Raw genomic sequence first — 20,705 nt, 5'->3', positions numbered from 1 at the left:
AGGCTCTTTATCAGAAAAATATAGAACAGTTTGTGTTGCCTAAAACTCTCTATTGCCTTTTACATCCTTCTTTCTTTTTTTTTTTTTAAAGCTTATGATGTTCTTAAGGGTTTTTTTAAAAAAATTATTTTATTTATTTATTTTTGGCTGTGTTGGGTCTTCATTGCTGTGCGAGGGCTTTCTTTAGTTGCAGTGAGTGGGGGCTACTCTTCACTGTGGTGCGTGGACTTCTCATTGTGGAGGCTTCCCTTGTTGCGGAGCACGGGCTCTAGGTGTGTGGGCTTCAGTAGTTGTGGCACGCGGGCTCTAGAGCTCAGGCTCAGTAGTTGTGGCACATGGGCTTAGTTGCTCCGTGGCATGTGAGATCTTCCCAGACCGGGGCTTGAACCAATGTCCTCTGCATTGGCAGGCGGATTCTTAACCACTGCACCACCAGGGAAGCCCCCTTTCTTCCTTCTTAATGCCACCGTGTGGTTGTAATGGCTGGAGCTCTAGCAGCTATTTTATGACCTTGAATATGGACCTTGAATATGGTCCTCGAATATGGACCTTGAATATGGTCACATATGAAGAATCCTCACATTGAGAATAGCAGAGCAGAAAGAGAGAAGCATCTTGGGTCCCTGATGATTTCATGGAATTGTTGTTCTAGCCTTGGACTACCTCGTTCCCTACTCCTTTTATGTAGAATATACACCTTTGCATGGTCTAGCCACTATTATTTTGCATTCTCAGGTACATGCAGCCAAAATTAATTCTAGCTGATACTCTAGGTTATCTCTTTTTAATCAAATATATTGAGTCTCTGTGCCAGTACATCTTTGAAAAATAATAGAAAACCAACTATTCTGGAGAGTTTAATATAACTGCCTGAATTCAGAGTTTTTTTACAGATATAAAATGGATAGGAGAGTTATATAATTGATAAATTACAGAGGTTTAATAAAAATAATATAAAAAGCTAAGTATTCAGAGACTAATACATAAAACAGCAAACAAGCCCAACAATGGATTTGAAGAGACTTTTAGACACATAAGTATGCATAGCTAATTAATGTTCACTGCCTTAATTGGAAGTTATCATTAATCAAAATGAACCAGGAATGAAAAAGTATGTGTGGTTACTTTAAAAAGCCAATTAATTTTAGGCTATTTTAATGGAATTCTGACAGGTAAGGACTTGGAATGGATTCTTTCAATATGTTTTACAATTGTCAGGCCCTTGTTAAAGTTTAGGTATTTTATTTCGTCCTCCAGATGACGAAGAAAGGAGAAAAATAATAAAAATGACTAAAGGGATAGACGATAGGTCATTTGGAAAAGAGTTAAAAAAAAAAGATAGTCTAGCCTGGAAAAGAAAAAGTAAAAGTGGAGTTTAAAGTATTTCATTAATATGAAGGGTTACTAAAAGGAGGCGGGTCGGTTCTTAATCACTAAAGTGGAACAAAATTAAATTACCTTAAATTGAAGAAAGAACACATTGCTAGAGTGTTTATGGAATCCAGTGTCATTGAAAGACATTGAGTTTGAGAGTCTCAATCCCTAGAGATCTTTAGTGGATGAGAGGGTGTCCCACTGTGATGTCTCACCCCATGATCAACCTGTGCATCCCTCCTAAAGTTGATACCTGTGTTGCAAAGAACTTCCTAGAACGACCACAGGATTTGGATATACAAGATCTCTTAGAATTCTCCTGATTCTTTCCTTGAAATTCAGTAATTGGAAAATTTCTTAAAATACATTCCAGTTTCCTTTTTTTAAAAACAAAATGATAATGGCAGACACTGTTGAGTGTCCACCTGTAGCAGATTCTGCTGATGCCCTGAACATATCCCCTCAGCAGTCACACGTCCAGGATTTGCTGATGGCGCCTGTGAATCTCCATCTCAGGGCTTTCTCCCTACCAGAGTGTAACGCAGTAATTTGTCCCTATTAGGGCTGATACATAACCCAGGCACAGTTCTGCCAATCCTGCCTACTAAGTCTTGCTAGCACTACAACCTGAGGCCCCACAGAGTATCGGCTTTGCCTTCATGGAATCTTGCATAACACTGATCTGCAACCAAGAAACTCATTTTCCTGCACAGTAGCAGCAATGGGCATGTGACTATAGGATCCATGGATATTACCATATACATGCGGCCTGATAGAACTCTTAAAGGTCTCTTAAAGGCCCAGCTAAGGAGTCAGCTTGTAGATGATGCTCTTTTGGGGTGGGGCCCTGTGCTTCAAAATATGGCATAGGCTTTGAACCAAAGGTCAAATGATGCTCTGTCCCCAGTTGCTAGAACATCCTCTCCCAGCCCTAGTGGATGATCTATGATTGAGCTAAGCTTATCAGGGTATTTTCATTTGCTAGTGATTGGTTTAGGGGAAGTGGGCTGAATACACCTTGGGAAGATGCAGTGCCATAATAAACACATACTGACATGTCGGAGAAGCCAATTTCCCCTTCTGGCTTTGGATGTAGTATTGTGTAAAGATAACGTTTGGAGCAGTTGCAGCCACTCTGTAACCAGGAAGAGACAGAACATGAAGACTGAGAATGGCAGAGTAAAGAGATAGAAGGAGCTGGGTTCTGATGACACCAGTGAGCCCTTTGAAGAAACCCTAGAATTGCCTTCCTCTGGACCTTTTAAGTGAGATAACAGATGGTTTTATTGTTTAAGCCACTTCTAGTCAGAGGTGAGTAATTTCCAGTGATACCCACGGTGGACACTTCTGAATTGGGCTTCCCACATTATTCCTTCCTATGGCTGCTTCTGTGTTGATGGTGTCCACCTTCCACTAGAAAGGCCAAAAATGCTGGCATTTCCTGGTTTCTCTTGCAGCTAGGAAATGACGTGACCCAATCCGGCCACTAGGACTTGAGGAGCGGTCAGTTGTTAGCTTTCTGAGAAAGGGTTTCCTCCTTGATGAGAAGCGGCATTTAGGCCCTATTCTTTGGCCAGATGCTGTTGTGTCTTCATGTGACACTTGAAACTGTGGCGTCCATCTGTGACTATCATGGTCTAAGGATAAAGCCAGAGTGAAAGATGTAAAAGCTGAGGTCCTCAGTGACCTAGCAGAGTCCCTGGACCAGTCGTGGACTTGTCCTGCCTCTTGAGTTATCTGTAAGTGAGGTAAATAAATGATGTAATTTAAGTTGGTTTTTGTTGGATGTTCTGCTCCTTGAGGCCAGCGCCAACTTAACTCAAAAATATAGTATAGTATGCTACCTCAATCACGGTCTTCCCTTCCCAATCCACCAGAAATGAAAGAACAAAAAGTTTCTGTTAAACTTTTAAACATCAGCTGGTCCTGGTTTTACCTTATAATGATTATGGAAAATGCTAGTAGTATATAGTTTGCTATAGGAGCACAAACTATTTCTATGACCCTTCACATGAGACAGATCATTAGGTATTCATGAAAATTACAAACATATCTCCTCTCAATAGCCTTGTAATTGGGAGAAATAACAAAACTGTAAAAGGAACTGTTGGATGTTTTCATTCAGTTGGCCATTATAGTTTCTGAATTGAGTTTTTCTAAAAAGAAGGGAAATGCAGCCAAATTCCATAATTCCCTCAAAAGCTCTAAGTAAAAATATACTGAAATCCTGAATAAAAGAAAAGCAACTGTGCATATATTATTTTATTTTAAAAACAGAACATCTTAGAGACTGGAAACATTACATTTCTGTTTACCCTAAGCAAACAAGATGGGAATTTAGAATTTTGAGTCCAAGGAGTATTTTCCTTTAAAATATATATATCATACACACACATACAGAACGAGATAATGAAGATGTTAAGATGTTGCTGGAATTCTACTAGTCTGCTTTATGCTTATTGATGGAAAAAAAGATTCCTCCCTTGTAAATTACTTATTTTGCTAGAGGCTTTTCCTGGTTCTGGAACTACCACTTTTAAGGTATACTTCCCTCAGCATGCAGAATGGTGGCAGTCTTTTCAGATAAGAAATTTTGCATTCTATTTATCTTCAGGATGTTAACCTTTGACAGCACTTCGAAAGATTAGCGAGCAAATTAACCTATTTTTCTAGCAGAAGAGCAGGTTGCCTGAATCAGGTATCCTTTCCTTTAGGTAGTTAAACTGGCCTGGGGCCCAAGGTGAGTGAGATTTCTTTGCTCTCAGCCTCATCACTCCACCCAGCTCAAGTTCAGGCGGCTTCACGGATTTTGAGATTCTCTTGGGAAGTGAGCCCCTGCTTTAGCCTGAGGCTGGCTCATGAACGTCACCTTTCACCTACTTAAAGACAAGTTTTGCATAGCATCGAAGTTTACTATTCAAGTAGCTATTTCTAGCTCCTTCATTACTTCAAAACAAAATAAACCCCTCCAAATGTTTTATTTCCTGTGGTATCAAATCTGACTTAATGTTGTAACTTTGTCCACAGACCAACTAAATAATATGTTGGATTAAAGAAAAAAAAGCTCAATCCCACTGCTGCTTGGGTAATGAAAGCCATCTTTCTTACAGTGTATTGTACTTGTTGTTTTAGTCATTTGTGTTTTGGTTCGTTTGCTTGCAGTAAGGCAGTCTACCTGCACTCTATGTTTTTTTCCTTTTTGTAGTGTCTAAAGTGAAATATAATGGCAAACTTTAAAATACAGGAACACTTTTAGCTTCATAAAAAGAACGTCCAAAGACAATAATTTGGGGTCAACTTTATCACTTGAAAACAAATATCAATCTGGTATAAGTAGTGAGTGCACTGAGGGGAGATGGGTTATTTGCTGGGTTCGGTAAGGCCAAAACAAGAGACAATAAAGAAACATGCTTTGAATTTTTGAGACCCTCTCGCTTCAGACATTTCCAAAAATCATTTTATTTTACAAAATCTGACACATTTGTGCAAGAACGAAACACGTAATCCAATTAAGAATGAAAATAATAACGCGCATTTTTTTTCCTGAACTATATTAAGATTTATGCATTACAGCAGTATCTGCGTTTTCTAGTTCTTTTTTCGGGAGACAAGGCGGTGGTCTTTTACCCCAGGAACTGCCCTCCTGCAGACCCGGCCGGCCCCGCCCCATCTCCGCCCATGTCGTGGCCGCATAGACTGGCTCCCCTCCCCTCCCCCGGCCGCATTGGTCCCGTCCCTCCCCGCCGACCTGTCCCCGCCCCGCGCCGGCTGCGGCTGGGTCCCGTCCGCCCCGGCTCGGGCGAATGACCCATAGTAACCCCGCCCCGCCCCCGGCCGCCCGCGCCGCGCTCCCGGCCGGAATTCGATAGGCCCAGCCCCGCACGCGCCACCGCCCGCGGGCCAATGGGCTGCTGCCTCTCTGCATATGCAACGAGCGCCGGCCGGGGGCGCGCGTCCTGGGCGGTTCGGCTCAACAGACGCTGGTCTGCAGGCGCTGGGGCGCCACGCTACGCTTGTCGCGAGTGCTGGGGCTGAGACGAGTCGGCGCGGCAGCTCACCGGGCAGCCGACCGCCGCCCTCTCGCAGTGCGACTCGCGGAGGCTGCGTCAGGGTCCCCAGGAGGCGGTCCGGGGCGTGAATGCTCTGGGGGCACAGCCAGGCCTGCATGGGCCGGAGGAACCGGAGCTCCGGCGTCGCGGTGAGTGCAGCGCCTGTGGGGAGCGGCGGGGCCGTGTTGGCGGCGGGGCCTCCGCGTGCGGCCGGGCTGGGCCCGAGGGCAGCCCGGGACTGGGGGAGGGACGCGGCCGGCCTGGAGGCCCCGGCTCCTCGACGTGGCCGCCGAGCCCGGCGCCGAGGGTGTGCGCGCTGGCGGTGCGGGCTCTGGGGCCGGCTCGCGGCGTATGTGGGAGGCGCGCCCGTGGGGTCCGGGAAGCGGGTAAGGTGGCGCCCGGGCCGAAGGGCCCACGTGAGCTGGGGGAACCGCAGCCCGGGCGGCCGCGCTGTTCGGGGGAGGAAGGCTGCGCGGGGTCTCTCCCGGCGCTTTGGGGGCGGGGTGACCTGGGGGATTGGCAGCTTTCACTAGCCCGGCTCTGACGCCGTCGCTGGGAGGAAACTGAGCCCTGCGGTTTCGGAAACCCACACTGGGGGGGTGGGTTGCTGCGGGGTGTGAGGAGATATTGGGGGTGTGAGATGGGTCGACTTTGGTATTTGTTCAGGCCACGACCGGTGGTGATGGGGCGGGGATGAATACTGTTGTTTTGGGGTTGGGAGTTGAAGGTTTATTTTCCCTAGGTGCGTTTTAATTATACAGCAGTAGTGGAATGTGTAACACTGAGAGAGTGCTCACTACCAGCAGCCCAGTGGGGTAGGGATGATCCGGCCCGTTTCACAGATGAGGAACCTGAGGCCCAGAGACATAGAACTGGTTTGTCCAGGCTGGATTTAGAAAATGTGCTCGAAGCTATTGTGTATATGGCCCTTCAAAAATAGGGTAGAACAACGTCTTTGAAATTATATGGACGTTAGAGAGAATAGGCCTCGTGAAAGTGATTATAGCCGAATAAGATGACAAACAGCTGACATTTATTGCAGGTGTTGTGCTAAGAGCTTTCTGTATAGTATCTCTGAAACTGTTAACAACCCACTAGGGTGGCGGTTATTCCCATTTTACAGCTGGAGAAACTGCCGTTTGGATATATTAACTTGCCCCCAGATCACAGCCAGTAAGAGGAGAAGCTGGGATTCAGATCCGCCTGTCTGAAAATCCAGAGCTTTCACATCTAAGCACTATAGTATGCTGCCACTCCTTGGTGGCTGGCTGAATAGTTGTCACCGTGGATTTTTGTTTGAGTGGCCAGGAGAGCTGTAGTTTGATGATAACCTTTTTTGTTTCCCCAGATTAGTTCCGAGAGTTGAAGGGTGCTGCTGAGGTGCTCCTGAAAGTGTATTAGTAGGTTATTACAGGGCGGAGGTGTGACACAGGAGTGTGCTGCACAGACTTTATTCTTTTCTTTTGTGTTCTGGCGTCTTCCCATGCACTTCTCACCCTTAGGAATGAGTAAGGCTTCTTTAGTCACTCTGGCATTTTCCCTTTAGACTTTTCCTGGTTTCTCTCTTTTTCTATAGAAAGAGTTGCTTCTGTAGGAGGGCAGTGTTGGGTGTAGAGCAGAGATCCACTGGATGTATGGGTCACCTAGTGTCTTTGGGTCTCAGTTACTGGGTTTGTAAGATGTTTGCGCTGGTTGATTTAAAGCTGAAATATTCTGAGTCATGTCCTTGAAGGAAAGAAGGAAGGAAGGAGGGATGGGAAGGAGCAATCCCTGTCTGGTTTGGGAAGTCAGATCTTAAAGCCCCAACATTTTTCTCATTGCTTATGTGCTCCTCTGCTGTCTGGTTCTGCTTAAATTAACCATTCCTCTTTCAATTAATTGCTCACTTAGAGCCTTTAATTCCTATTCTATGTCAGGCACCATGTAAAGTGCTAAGAATGCAGCAGTGAACAGAACTGATGTGAGCTTTGCCTTTACGGAGGAAACAAACGAAGCAAATCTCATACAAATAATATATAATTACAAATTATATGTGTAATGTGTAATGAAGGACAAGTAGTGTGTGAACAAATATTATATAGAGGATTGTGATTTAGATGGAAACCTAGTCTAGGGAGGCTTTTTTGTTTTTCCCCTTAGATGGTTGGTGACCAGTAGTGCTTGTTGACTAGACTGGGTACTATATATATATTTTTAAACTTTTTATTTTGGGATGATTTGAGATTCACATAAAAGTTGCAAATATGGAATATTCCTGTATACCATAACCCAGCTCCCCTGCTCTTATATTAACGTGTCACATAACCTTGGTTCATTTGTCAAAACAAGAATTTAATATTGATATTATCCTCTTAACTATAGACTTTATTCAGATATCACCAGTTTTTCCACTAATGCCCTTTTTTCTGTTCCAGGATTGAGTCCATGATACCAGCTGGCATTTTGCATTCATGTTATTTTAGTCTTCTCTAATATTAAATACTAATTTTAAAATTTACCTTTTATGAGTTTACTTCTAATAATTTTTAAGAGTGGTATGGAACACTAAGAAAATAAATATACGAATATGTAAAATAAACTATATGTCATTTTCCAGCGATTCCAGTTTTGTTTAAATTAAGATTGCCCAGTATCAGTACGGTAGAAAGAAAATTGATCAGACTTAAAATTCAGGATCTGGAAAGGGAACATTTTCACTGGCATCTCTTTTTTTTTTTTTTTTTTTGGTGGTATGCGGGCCTCTCACTGTCGTGGCCTCTCCCGTTGCGGAGCACAGACTCCGGACGCGCAGGCTCAGTGGCCATAGCTCACGGGCCCAGCTGCTCTGTGGCACGTGGGATCCTCCCGGACCGGGGCACGAACTTGTGTCCCCTGCGTCGGCAGGCGGACTCTCAACCACTGCGGCACCAGGGAAGCCCTCACTGGCATCTCTTTACCTCTCAAATTACTTTTATTTAATTTTACTTATTTCTCTTTCTTTTTCTTTGACAGATTATATTCCATTATAGGTTATTACAAGATATTGGGTATAATTCCCTGTGTTATACAGTACATCCTTGTTGCTTATCTATTTTACGTATAGTAGTTTGTATCTGTTAATCCCGTACTACTAATTTGTCCCTCCCCTCCTCCCTTTCCCCTTTGGTGACCATGTTTGTTTTCTGTGTCTGTGAGTCTGTTTCTGTTTTGTATATATATTCATTTGTATTATTTTTTAGATTCCACATACAAGTGATATCATATAGTATTTGTCTTTTTCTGTCTGACTTTTTTCACTAAGCTTAATATTCTCTAGGTCCATCCATGTTGCTGCAAATGGCAATATTTCATTCTTTTTTATGGCTGAGTAATATTATAAACACACACACACACGCATATACACATCACATCTTCTTAAGCCAATTGTCTGTTGATGGGCACTTGTGTTGCTTCCATGTCTTGGCCATTGTAAATAGTGCTGCTAATATACATGTACCCAAATGTTCATTTTGAATTAGACTTTTCATCCTTTCTGGAGTGGAATTACTGGATCATATGGTGATTCTATTTTTAGTCTTTTAAAGTACCTGAATACTGTTTCCCATAGTGGCTACACCAAATTACATTCCCACCAACAGTGTAGGAGGGTTCCCTTTTCTCGTTCAGCATTTATTATATGTAGACTTTTGATAGTAGCCATTCTGACAGGTGTGAGGTGATACCTCATTGTGGTTTGTTTGGATTTGTATTTTCTTTAATAGTTAGTGATGTTGAGGATCTTTTCATGTGCCTTTTAGCCATCTGTGTGTCTTCTTTGGAGAAATGTCTGTTTAGGACTTCTGCCCACTTTCTGATTGGGTGGTTTGAGTTTTTTTTGATATTGAGTTGTATGAGCTGTTTGCATAGTTGGAATATTAACTCTTTGTCAATCGCATCATTTGCAGCTATTTCTCTCATAGGTCGTCTTTTCATTTTGTTTATGGTTTCTTTTGCTGTGCAAAACTTTTAAGTTTGATTAGGTCTCATTTGTTTATTTTTGCTTTTATTTCATTTCCCTTGGGAGACTGATTTAAGAAAATATTGCTACGATTTACGTCAAAGAATGTTTTGCCTATGTTCTCTTCTAGGAGTTTTATGGTGTCGTGTTTTATATGCAGATCTTTAAACCATTTGGAGTTTGTTTTTGTATATGGTTTGAGGGAATGTTCAGATTTTGTTGTTTTACACATAGCTGTCTAGCTTTCCCAACACCACTTTTTGAAGAGACTGTATTTTCTTCTGGGGAGATTTTTGAATTGTTATGGTGAGATATTACTAGATGACCATCTTGCATTCTGAGGCTGTAATTAAAAGTACATAAAGCAAGAGTTAGAGAACTTTTAAGCAACAGTATTCTTTTAATTTCAATGTCTGTTTCTACTCAGAATGTCACTCCAGCTCACATTGCAAGATATGAAAGTGAGAGGGAATTTTTTCAGGAAGTCATTCTCCCTGCCTTTGGGGTACTTAAAGCTTAAATATTCCTGTAATACTTAAACTTTCCCCTTTTGGATGAACGGTTGGGAAGCAAGAAACTTATGTGAGATTTGGACCTGAGGATGGGATTTGGATGTTTTCAGGAAAGCTAGGCAGTTTTTTCTAACTTTAGATAAGTAGTAGTATAATTATCGGAAGTATCCGGTGTAGTTTACACTTTACAGAGTGATTTAACTTAAAATTCTCACCTCTTAGGAGACAAATGATGACATGATTTGGGAAATATAAGCCATTAAATGTGTGACTATTTCAGTTGAACATGTATTAAGCCAATACAAATAGTTCATTGCAGTACATTTACTGAATGCCGTCTGCATGCAAAGTACCGTGCTAGGTGTACAATGTGGAATAAATAAAAAGATGAACTTGTAAAGTCGTTGCTTTCGAGGAGATTTCAATTTAATGAATACTAATACTCAGATTAAAGTTTCTTTTCCTTTTTAAAGTACTATCATTTTAGCTTATTTGATCCTCTTAAGAGCCTTATATCATTAGCAGAAATATTGAGAAAATGGAGATTTAGAGGCAAAATTGCCAGACCTCGTGATTAATAGTAGTATATGGGTTGGGAGAAGGAGATGTTGAGTGATTACTCATATATCATTTTGACGCTATCAGTTTAGAGATTGCCAGTGGAGAGACTAGAAAGAGAACAGGAAGAGGCCAGGGATGGAGCTGGGTATAGGAGGCTGAGCTTGCAAAGGAAACAGGAGTAGTGGCCAGGGAGGTGTGAGGACTGCCAGAAGCAGGTGTCCCTGCTGCCAAGGGGGAAGCTGTCAATACTGTGGAACGCCCCTGTGAGGAAAATTGAGTATCATCTGTTGTATTTAGCAACTGGGAGGTCATGGGTGACCTTGGCAGGAGATACTGATGTGGTGGTAGGGGTAGGATGGGGAGCAGAAGTAAGTAGAAGATGGGGAAAATGGAGACAGCAAGAATCGGAAACTGCTTCCGCGAGTTCTGATTTTTAGCATATTTAAATGCTGAAGGGAGGGTGTCTGTTGAGGGGGGAGGTCGAATATAGATGAGAAAAGTGTTACTTGTTTGTGCAAAGTTCGTGAGAAGATGGGAGGGCATGGAATCCAAAGCACGTGAGCCCTGTGCCTTAGCTGGGAGGAGGGACACCTCTTCTATAGTAAGAGAAGATGGGCCTGTAACCACCTGACAGGAGTCAGTACCATATTATGGAGCCCTGAGCAATTTCCAGAAAATTGCCAAGAACTGTTGAATTCCGAAAAATCAGCCCAATATTTGCCGACTCATGACATAGTCTTTTTAGAAAACCTCACTACAAAGCATTGTGTGAAATTGATTTAACATGTGACTTAATCTCGATTTTTATCCACCTTAATATGGTATATACTTTCATCTGACTTCTGATTATAGTTTATTTCTTTTCTGAAGAAGGGGACAATATAAACATTAAATCTTGTGATTTCTTTCTTATGTGCTGTTTTTAGTTTCATAATAGTTTTCGCACTGCTTCTGTCTTCCTGACATTTTAAATGCCTAAATTCTTTTTATTTAAAATCTTAACTGCTGTTTTTACTGAAATATGTTTACTTCTCATGTTTCCCATTTGGAGGAGTAAAGAATTATTGGATGATTCAGTGGGCTTAATGGATCTGCTAATTTTTATTTTGAACTGAAGATACCTAAGTAACCAATGTTTTGGATAAATTGCCTCCAACTATAGTTCCCTATTTGTTTGTGAAGGTATTACGAGGATATATAGGGGCAATGATTTATTTGCTCATGTATTTCTTTAGTATGTATCTTGCAAGACACTGGGAATTTGAAAATGATTAAGAGATTGTCCCTGGGCTTCTCTGGCGGCAGTGGTTAAGAATCCGCCTGCCAGTGCAGGGGACGTGGGTTCGAGCCCTGGTCTGGGAAGATCCCACATGCCGTGGAACAACTAAGCCCGTGCGCCACAACTGCTGAGCCTGTGCTGTAGAGCCCACGAGCCACAACAACTGAGCCCGCGCACCTAGAACCCGTGCTGCACAACAAAGAGAGCCACCACAATGAGAAGTCCGCTCACCGCAACGAAGAGTAGCCCCCGCTTGCTGCAACTAGAGAAAGCCCACGCAGCAATGAAGAATAAATTAAAAAATTCACTTATAAATAAATAATTTAGAAAAAGAAAAAAAGAGAGATCGTCCCTGCTCTCGAAGAACTCAGAATTCATGAAAGGAAAGTGTGAACATTATATGGTGTAAGGGAAGAAGGTATAAGAAGAGATGCATTACTGTATGGTATAGCTCAGGGCAGGAGGTATACCATAGCTCCTGTCTGGTATAGCTCAGACAGAACAGGGCAGGAAAAAGGGGAGACTTTACGGTGGAGGTGGTAGCCCAGTTTTCTACAACAAACTGGACTTTTTGCTAAGTGAACAAGGGAGACGGAATAGAATGTTTCACCTTGAATCTGTACCAGGTGTGTGTGTACACAGATATGTACACATTGGAGGTGGTATAACAATACTAAGGAATGTTAGAAAAATAAAAACCTTATCTTGCTATAAAAAGCTTCCCATTTGTTTGTCATGTCATGGTCAGCTTTTCTATCTTTTATTTAATTTGGAAAGTAATCACACTTAGATAATATTTTTCTGATACAAAGCCTGGTTTTTCTTTTTCTATACTAATGGTCTTTGGAATAAAGATGATAGCCAATACCTTTACAGTATTTCCTCTGGCCAGGTGCTGTTCTGATTTTCTTCTCAATTTTATGAGATAGTTTTTTTTTTTTTTATCATTCTTATTTCACACATGAGGAAATTGAGGCACAGGGAGCTTAAGTAATTTGCCCAAGTGTGTGCTGTACCTCATCCCAGGTAGTTAGGTTCCAGAGTCCAAGGCCCAGGCGCTGCACCTCCTCTCTGGGGTGACAGCTTGGTTTGAAGTTCATATATACCTCTGAAGGCATGATTATACTTGGAAGGAGCTGTGATGACAGTTTATCTATTTTTATTACACATAACTTACCTCTCCCCCCCCCATAAAAGCCCTGTTTTTACAGAGGAGAATGTGAGGAGTAACAAACTAAATTGAGAGAATTTAACTAAAATTTTCTTCTTGAACTTGAACGTAAATACATCAGGATACATTCTCCTTTAACATTCTTACATAGGAATCATTAACATTGCCCTTTTAGCATTTTTTGGATCAGGAATATAAAGCAATTTTGGGTTCTGTAATCTGCTAATTCCATTTTTTTCCTTTTCTTTCTTAAGAAAAAAAAGAAAGGAGACCTGCTTTCTGTATGTCTGAGAAATATTTCGTACTATTTAATCCAGTTAAAGAAACCCACTTCCTTCCCCCAAATCCTCCAGTTAACCACTAATCTGAATTTGGTGTTCGTTATTCATATCCATTGCTCTGCAATTTTACTACATATGGATGTATCCCTAAACAGTGTACAGTATTGTTTTATGTATTTTTAAACTTGATATAGATGGCATTGTATGTATTCTTATGCAGCATCCTTTTTTTTCAATCAATATCACTTAATCTATGTGGTTCCATCAGTTGAGTTTCATGACTGTGGGTACATCTCAGTTTAGCTAATTTACTTTAAAATTGTTTTACTTTCATTTTTATTTCCCTTTTTGTTCTTAGTAGATAATTTTGCAGATATATATCTAATATTGTTTCATTTTAAATTCCATAAATGACTGTAGGGATAATTCACATGTGTCCTTCCTTTTGGGAAATTTTTATAAATCTACTTTTGATTTAGCCAATTCTGTATTTGAGTGCTTGTTTAAGAATTTTCCTCTAAAATGTGCCTTTTTCCATTGTAATTTTGGTGGGTAGGGACATGGACTTGGAGTTAAGTTTTCTTGGAATTGAATTCTGGCTTATTAGTTTTGTGATCTTGAGCAGCTTATTTAACCTCTCTGTGCCTCAATTTCTTCTGTAAAAAACGGATAATAAGAAAATCTGCTATATATTGTTGTCAGGATTTATATGAGATAAGTTCCTGGCACATAGTCAGCACTCAGTAAATATTAACTATTTTAAATTTATTTATTTTTAGAATATACAGTATTTTTAAGTTCATCCACTCACTTTTTGTTATTGCCTTACCTTTTGAAGCAGCGTTATCCTTACATAGACAAATACACTTCAAGGAAATGTCTAATGTATTGTAACCTCTGGTTAATGGAGATTGGGAAGAGATATTGTAAACTGTAAACTGAGGGACATTAAGTAGATTTTGTTATATTTTAACATCAATAATTTAGGATTTACCTTGTGCTTTAGTTTTCTGGAAGTGTCTATAAAGCACCTTGAAAGTAGGTTGACATGGTATACTTCTCAGTCGGGTAACTTAAGAATCTCCGTATTAGTTTTAAACATCTTTTGAATATGACCTCGATAATGGTTCGGGTAGCATTTCTAAATATACTATTTTAGGTCATCAACTTTGTGTTGAGTGGCGAAGGAATCATTGCCATATATGTGGGTAAAACTTGCTGTGTAAATTTGATCTGATTCCTTAACCTTTCTCAGCCTTCCATTTCAATTTCTGTAACATAAAGATGTTCTTACTTTGCAGGGCTATCACAAGGATTGAGGGAGATGACAGATAGTAGTTTAGGGTACACGGTTGACCCATATGTTAGTTGTTAGTTATTTCTCTGCCTCCCTCTGTCTTCTCTTTTTTCCTCTTTTCTTTCTTCTCTATTCTTTTTTTCTCTTTCCTCCTTTCTCTGTCCTTTCATTGATATATAAAAATCTGCACATATTTAATGTATACAATTTGAGTTTGGACATGCATACACCTGTGCAGCCATCTCCACAATCAAGGTAATAGGCATATTGATCACATCCAAAAGTTTCCTTGTGCCTCTTTGTTTCTTGTTTTTGTTGTATTTTGATTTTTTCTGTCCTTCAGAAGCAGTTTTTTGGTAAGAAATAACAAGGTATTCTGAGTCCAGCATGTGACCAAACCCATCATATAAGTAAAAAGCATACATCACTTAAAGGGGACTAAGGAATACTAATTCCTTAAGGATGAGAGTGTTCAAGATACATAAAGGATGTGGTTAATGTTGAGTGAGCAGTACAGAGGTCAGAGAGGTCAGAGAGGTCATGTTGGCCAGGGTAGCCAAGAGTCAGCTGAGCAAGATTGGATTTGAAAAAATAGTTGAGTTTGAGGTAGAGGAACTCAAATGGGGATGTCCAGGGCAGTTGGGGAAGAGCAAGGTTGACAAATAAAATTGAGAAATCACTTGTTCCGGGGGACTAGAGAAGCTGTGAGGATAAGTCACATCCCTGCGGAGAAGCAAGAACACCAGAGATTTGGAGGACAGAGACAATTAAAGACCTTGCCTAAGACTCATTTATTTATTGATTCCTTCAACTCAGGAAGTACAGTTGACCCCTGAACAACATGGGTTTGAACTGTGCGGGTCCACTTACTTGTGGATTCCCCCCCCCGCCCCCCACTAAATATGTACTACAGCACTACACAATCCAAAGTTGGTTGAATCCCTGGATGTGGAACTGTGGGTATAGAGGACTGACTATAAAATTATATCCGGATTTTTGACTGTATGGAAGGTTGGCGCCCCTAAACCCCGTGTTCAAGGGTCAGCTGTAATTGTTGAATGAATGGAAGGTAGTAGGAATAGGAAGGGACACTGGGCAGCCAGCAAGTGAAGAGAACCATGTGGGCTCTGAGTTGTTACAGGAGGAGCATTCAGGTTCTGGCCCGAGTTGTTTCTAACCCTGCTGCTTGACTGTCAGTGTGGCACTGCCCATTCAGTTTAGCCTTCGTGGAGCTCAGTTTCCTTGTCTGTAAACCTTGCTCAACGCTGTTGTGAGCTGCTTCTCCATCAGTGCTCTTTTTCTTTTACCTCCCTTTCCACCTCTTCCTTTTTCTTGGTTTAGGACTTTTTCTATTTCTGCCATGTTTCTTTCTTAGGCTTCTTTGAAACTTTATCAGTTAGCTTTGTGTGTTTCCCTCTCTGTGTTTGTTTATGTGTTTACTACTTGTAATTCACTGGGGTATTTGTATGGATTTTATTAGATACTAACTACACTGGCTGCTGCATAGGTGTAACCTTTAGAATATTATCTTCTAAATTGGTATTGTAGGCATAAAACAGTTCATTTTTCTGCATTGCTGTTTCTAGGTTATAAAATACTCAGTTATCACTTTGGCCAGAATTATGAAAAATTCCTACTTCAACCAGAGAAGTTTCTTATTTTTACTTATTTTACTTTCATCAGGATTGAAGTGATCCTCATTCTGGACCCTGACTTTGGCTTTTTTTTTTTTTACTGTAACATTAAAACAATCAGAAATCTTTCTCTTCTCTTTGGAAACTGACTTGATCTCTGAACTTATTACCTCCTGTTTGGGGGAAGCTTGGGGTAGTCGAGTTCTTTCTAAAATGAAGTAAGGAGTTTATTTTAGTTCCATGGAAAACCAGAATGAATTAATCTTAGAACTGTACTTGACATTAATTGCAATTATACCACATGGACCATAATACACGGAATTATTATTTGTTACATATTCACAATACTTCCGTAAGTCATTTTCCTTTCGTACTGAAACTTTCCACATTGCTAGTGTGTTAGAGTCTAGGAATTTGTATTCATCATTGACTCTGAAACTAGGCCTGACTTCTAACCTGATGCCTGTTTAGACTCTCCTGCCTAGTATTCTCCTTAGAAATTCAAAATGTTTATTTGTAAATCACTTTCTGAGGCATAAAAAGAATACCTGTTTTCTCCAACATCTTGAGGTGGGAGGGTTGTGAGAGGTAGTGGCTGGTTGGGAGTGAGGTGTGAGGTCAGAGAGGGGAGCTCATGGGACCCCAGGTATAAGGGGTGAGATTGGCGTGATAGAGGGGAGCGGTGCAGGGCTTGAGCTTTACGACCACATTGGCGCTTGAATTCCCAAATCTGACTCCACCTCATTTTAGTTTTGCAACCACAGCAGATTACCTCCAAGCGTCAATTTCTTTAAGATAAGGATGGTCTCTGTCTTGCAGCGTACGTGTGCTCCGGGGTGTGCATGCAAGTCATCTCTGCAGTGCTGGAAGAAAATGTTAGAATTAAAAAAAAAAGTCCATATTTTATGCATGATTTGTGGTGTTTATAGTATGCTAGAACAATAACACGTATGTACAGTGTTAAAGGTACACGTTTGGAATGCCAGCAGTTTTACCAAAAGGGGCTTGTTGTGATCCTTAAAGTTTAGAGACCATGAGCTAGTAGATAAAAGCTAGGCCCATGCTCGGAGGCTTATTAGTTTGGGGGCAGCATTATATATAGATGAATTGGGGATGGGGTTGAAGAACTTGGGTTATTTGGCTCTGGGAAATGAAGGGTATCAGATTGAGGGAGCACGTCTCTGCAAGTTCATTTGAAAAATGGTAGACATAGTAAATCTGGCATGGGTAATGATTTGAGTTACTTTGTGACAGTTTTAAACCGTATATTCTTACATTATCTCAGTGTTAGAAGATTACATGGTAGAAATTTGGGTGGGACATAACCCAGAAAAGTGAGTCAGTGTTAGGGAATTGCTCTTGATATGCATGGGTAGTTTACCCACAGATAACTGAGAGCTGGCTAGCTTAATGTTTGTTTATATTGTATGATGCCAGAGGACAGGCTTGTTAACTATAGGTGATTAATTACAGTTTTGTGTTTCATGCTCTCAATTTCAAATTGCTTTATGAAATAAATGTATTTGCTCTCTTTTCTTTTTAGATAAGTCTAAAACATAATGTGTTTCTTTTGGGCTCCTTTAAGGGAGAGCAGCTGTTTAACGTGGAAAGTAAGCATCTCTGAGGACGGGGATACTTGTTAGTTACTGATGCACGTCCAGTGCCCAGCACATAGAAAATACTCATATTTGTTGTTAGAATCCATCTCTGCATCCCTGTCACCTAGCACAACAATGAACATGAGATACTCAGTAAATGTTTATTAAATTGAATTGAAAGATTTGAGCATAATACCAGAAAAATTTTGGAAGGCCAAAAACCTGACATCAAAATGACCAGTGTACACTTATTAGTGGGAGCTCAGGAATTCTGAAAGAGTAGACTTGCTTTTGATATGCATTTGAGTAGCTCACTGGTTGAGTAATAGGTATAGTTATAATTTAAAAATTATGTGATAAAGAAAGCAAGAAAGTGTGATGGATTGTCTCGGGCCAGGCCAGCTGCTTGTTGTACTTTAATATCATAACCACTTGTAGCCTTTGACACTCTTGACCATGCCCTCATTGACCCTTATGTCTGCCTTTGGCTTCTAGGACATGCTCTTGGTTTCTTTACCCTTCTAGCTGGCTTTTACAATAACTGTCTTTAATCCTTTTATCTTATAACCGAGTATACTATTTTTGAGGGATTCCATGGTTTCAACTCTAACATGGTTGGAGTCAGTGATGATTCTAAAATCTACATCTTCAGTTCTGTCTGGAGCCCAGTCTTGTATTTCTGACAATATTGTGACTATCTTTTCTGGCCATTTCCCCAGACTTAATATCCTACCCTATACTCAGGTACTCATATGTATCTGTTCTTCTTCCTGTATTCCTCATATCTGTCGCAAGTCATCCAATATTCTAGAAGTGTTGACTTTAATCTTCAAAGATTAATCTTCACATCTCACCACATCCTATTACCTCAGAAAAGTCTCTCCAGTTGGTCCTCGTACTTCTGTATCTGCTGCCCTAAACCCTGGACCTCATCATCCTTTCTTGGGCTATTGTAGTAACTACATACCGGGAATCTTTTGTGGTTTGTTCTGTTTGTTGACCCAAGTAGTCATTCTGAAAAAACAAATTTGGTCAAGTGCCTTGCTTCTTAAAACCTGTCTCTGCAACATATTCCTCTATTCCATTTTCATTTCTACCTTACCTCAATTTCCTGTGTTCCAACTATCTCAAGCTACTTGTGATTCCTTATTCTCTGCCCCTTCATGCCTCTGTGTGTCAGGCAGGAGTGGAGGGTGGAAATCGGGCACAGAGGGATTGAGTTAGCGCTTGTCTGTGGGACCAGGGAGGCCTTCACGTGGAGGCTTCAGCTGAATCTTAAAGAATGAGTTTACTTTGGCAGGCCTTTTAGTTTCTTTTAATTCTATCAAATTCTTTTAATTCAATCCCAGTTCCAGGTTCTAGAGAGAATATTAGTGAACCAACACATCAGTGCTTTCGTTACAGGCCTCACTGGTCATAGGCTCCTGGATCCCTGTGGATACCTGTGTTTGCCAGTCTACTGGGGTAGAGATGGGCGTGAAGTGGCGTAGTTCAAACGAAACCAGTGCTTCTCTTCCCAACAGAGCTGTAGGCCAGGCAGTGTGGGCTGTGTAGGCTACCGTGATAGCACTGGAGATGGTTTTATAATGAGAAAAAAGACTTAGGAACAAATCCTTTTTGGGACATGGGAGCTGTGGAAGAGGTATTGCTAGGCTGATTGTTAGTTTCAGGGATGTGTTCCTCATCTTTCTAGGACTCACATTCAGCCATTGGCTCAATTCTGGTTTTACTTTGATGCTGTTTAATTTATTGAATAATCTATCCTTCACTCATTGATCTGAAACGCCACCATCATTAAGTGTAAATGTCCCACGACTATTTCTAGTTTTTACAATTCTGTACCAGAACAGTTAGTGTTAGTTTTGGCATCTAATAGGCTGGTATGGGCTAAGTATTCTTGTTTTCAGATTTTCTTAGTTAATCTTAAAATGTTTCTTCTAGATAAACCTTGGAACTAGTATATCAACTAGCCATACAGAATTGACAAAGTCCTAGTAGGATTTTGATTGGGATTGTATTTGGTTTATAGGTTAATTTTGGTGGAGTTATAGTTATCCTTTCTACCTGGGACCTAGTCTGTCTTTCCATGTATGCAAGTCTTTTAGTGTCTATCAGTAGTATTATATATATATATATACACACACACACACATATATAAAATCTTTTTCCTTTTTATTTTCTAACTGGTTATTACTACTGTATAGGAAAATGATTGGTTTTTGTTGTCTACCTAGTATCCAGATATCTTAATGAACTTTCTCTCTGGTTGGATAATTTTCAGATGATTCTTTTGGATTTTCTTGTCAGACATTAATTATCTGCAAACAGTGATTATTGTGTGTCTCCTTTTCCAGTATTTCTATTCCTCATTTCTTTTTTTCATCATTGCATTGTCTAGACTGCAGTGCTGTCCATAAGAAATGCAATTAGAGCCACAAATGCGAACCATATCTGTAGTAGTTTAATTTCTAGTAGGTATCTTCAGTAAAGAAGAAACAGGTAACTTTAATATATTTTATTTAATCCAGTATATTCAGCATATAATCAGTATAAAAATGATTAATGAGGTGTTTTACATTTTCTTCCTACTAAGTCTTTGCAAGTCCATGCGTATTTTACATTTAGAGCACATCTCAGTTTGGACAAGCCACACTTCAAGTGTTAAGTGGCTCCATGTGGCTGATGACTACAGGGCTAGAGCCTTTTTAACAGTGTTAAATAATTATAGTCACAACTGGCCTCCTTGTCTTAATTCCTGACTTTAATGGAAATTTGAGTCTGATGTTTGCTATTGGTTTCTGATATGCTTTTATTAAGTTGAAGTTTTCTTTTGTTTCTGAGTAAGAAGTTCCTTTTAATAATTGACGGTGATGGGGAAATTGGGCAGCCACATGCAAAAGAATAAAACTGGACCCACTATCTTATACCGTAAACAAAAATTAACTCAAAATGGATTAAAGACTTGAGTGTAAG

General features: G+C 40.5%; 1 protein-coding gene across 2 annotated transcripts in view; it reads left to right on the top strand.

Annotated features, from left to right (window-relative positions):
• Positions 1-5,343: 5,343 nt before the first annotated feature.
• Positions 5,344-20,705, top strand: part of ACSL3 (acyl-CoA synthetase long chain family member 3) — an 82,248-nt gene continuing 66,886 nt past the window's right edge. For both annotated transcript variants that reach the window (XM_082658705.1, XM_082658704.1), the window contains exon 1: positions 5,344-5,572. The gene's annotated coding sequence lies outside the window, so the exon portion shown is untranslated. The remainder of the gene's footprint in view (positions 5,573-20,705) is intronic.

Source organism: Grampus griseus (assembly GCF_964374135.1).
Source record: "Grampus griseus genome assembly, chromosome: 7".
NCBI lineage: Eukaryota > Metazoa > Chordata > Mammalia > Artiodactyla > Delphinidae > Grampus > Grampus griseus.
Note: the sequence above shows the minus strand (reverse complement) of the source record. Positions and strands in the feature narration are given on the sequence as shown.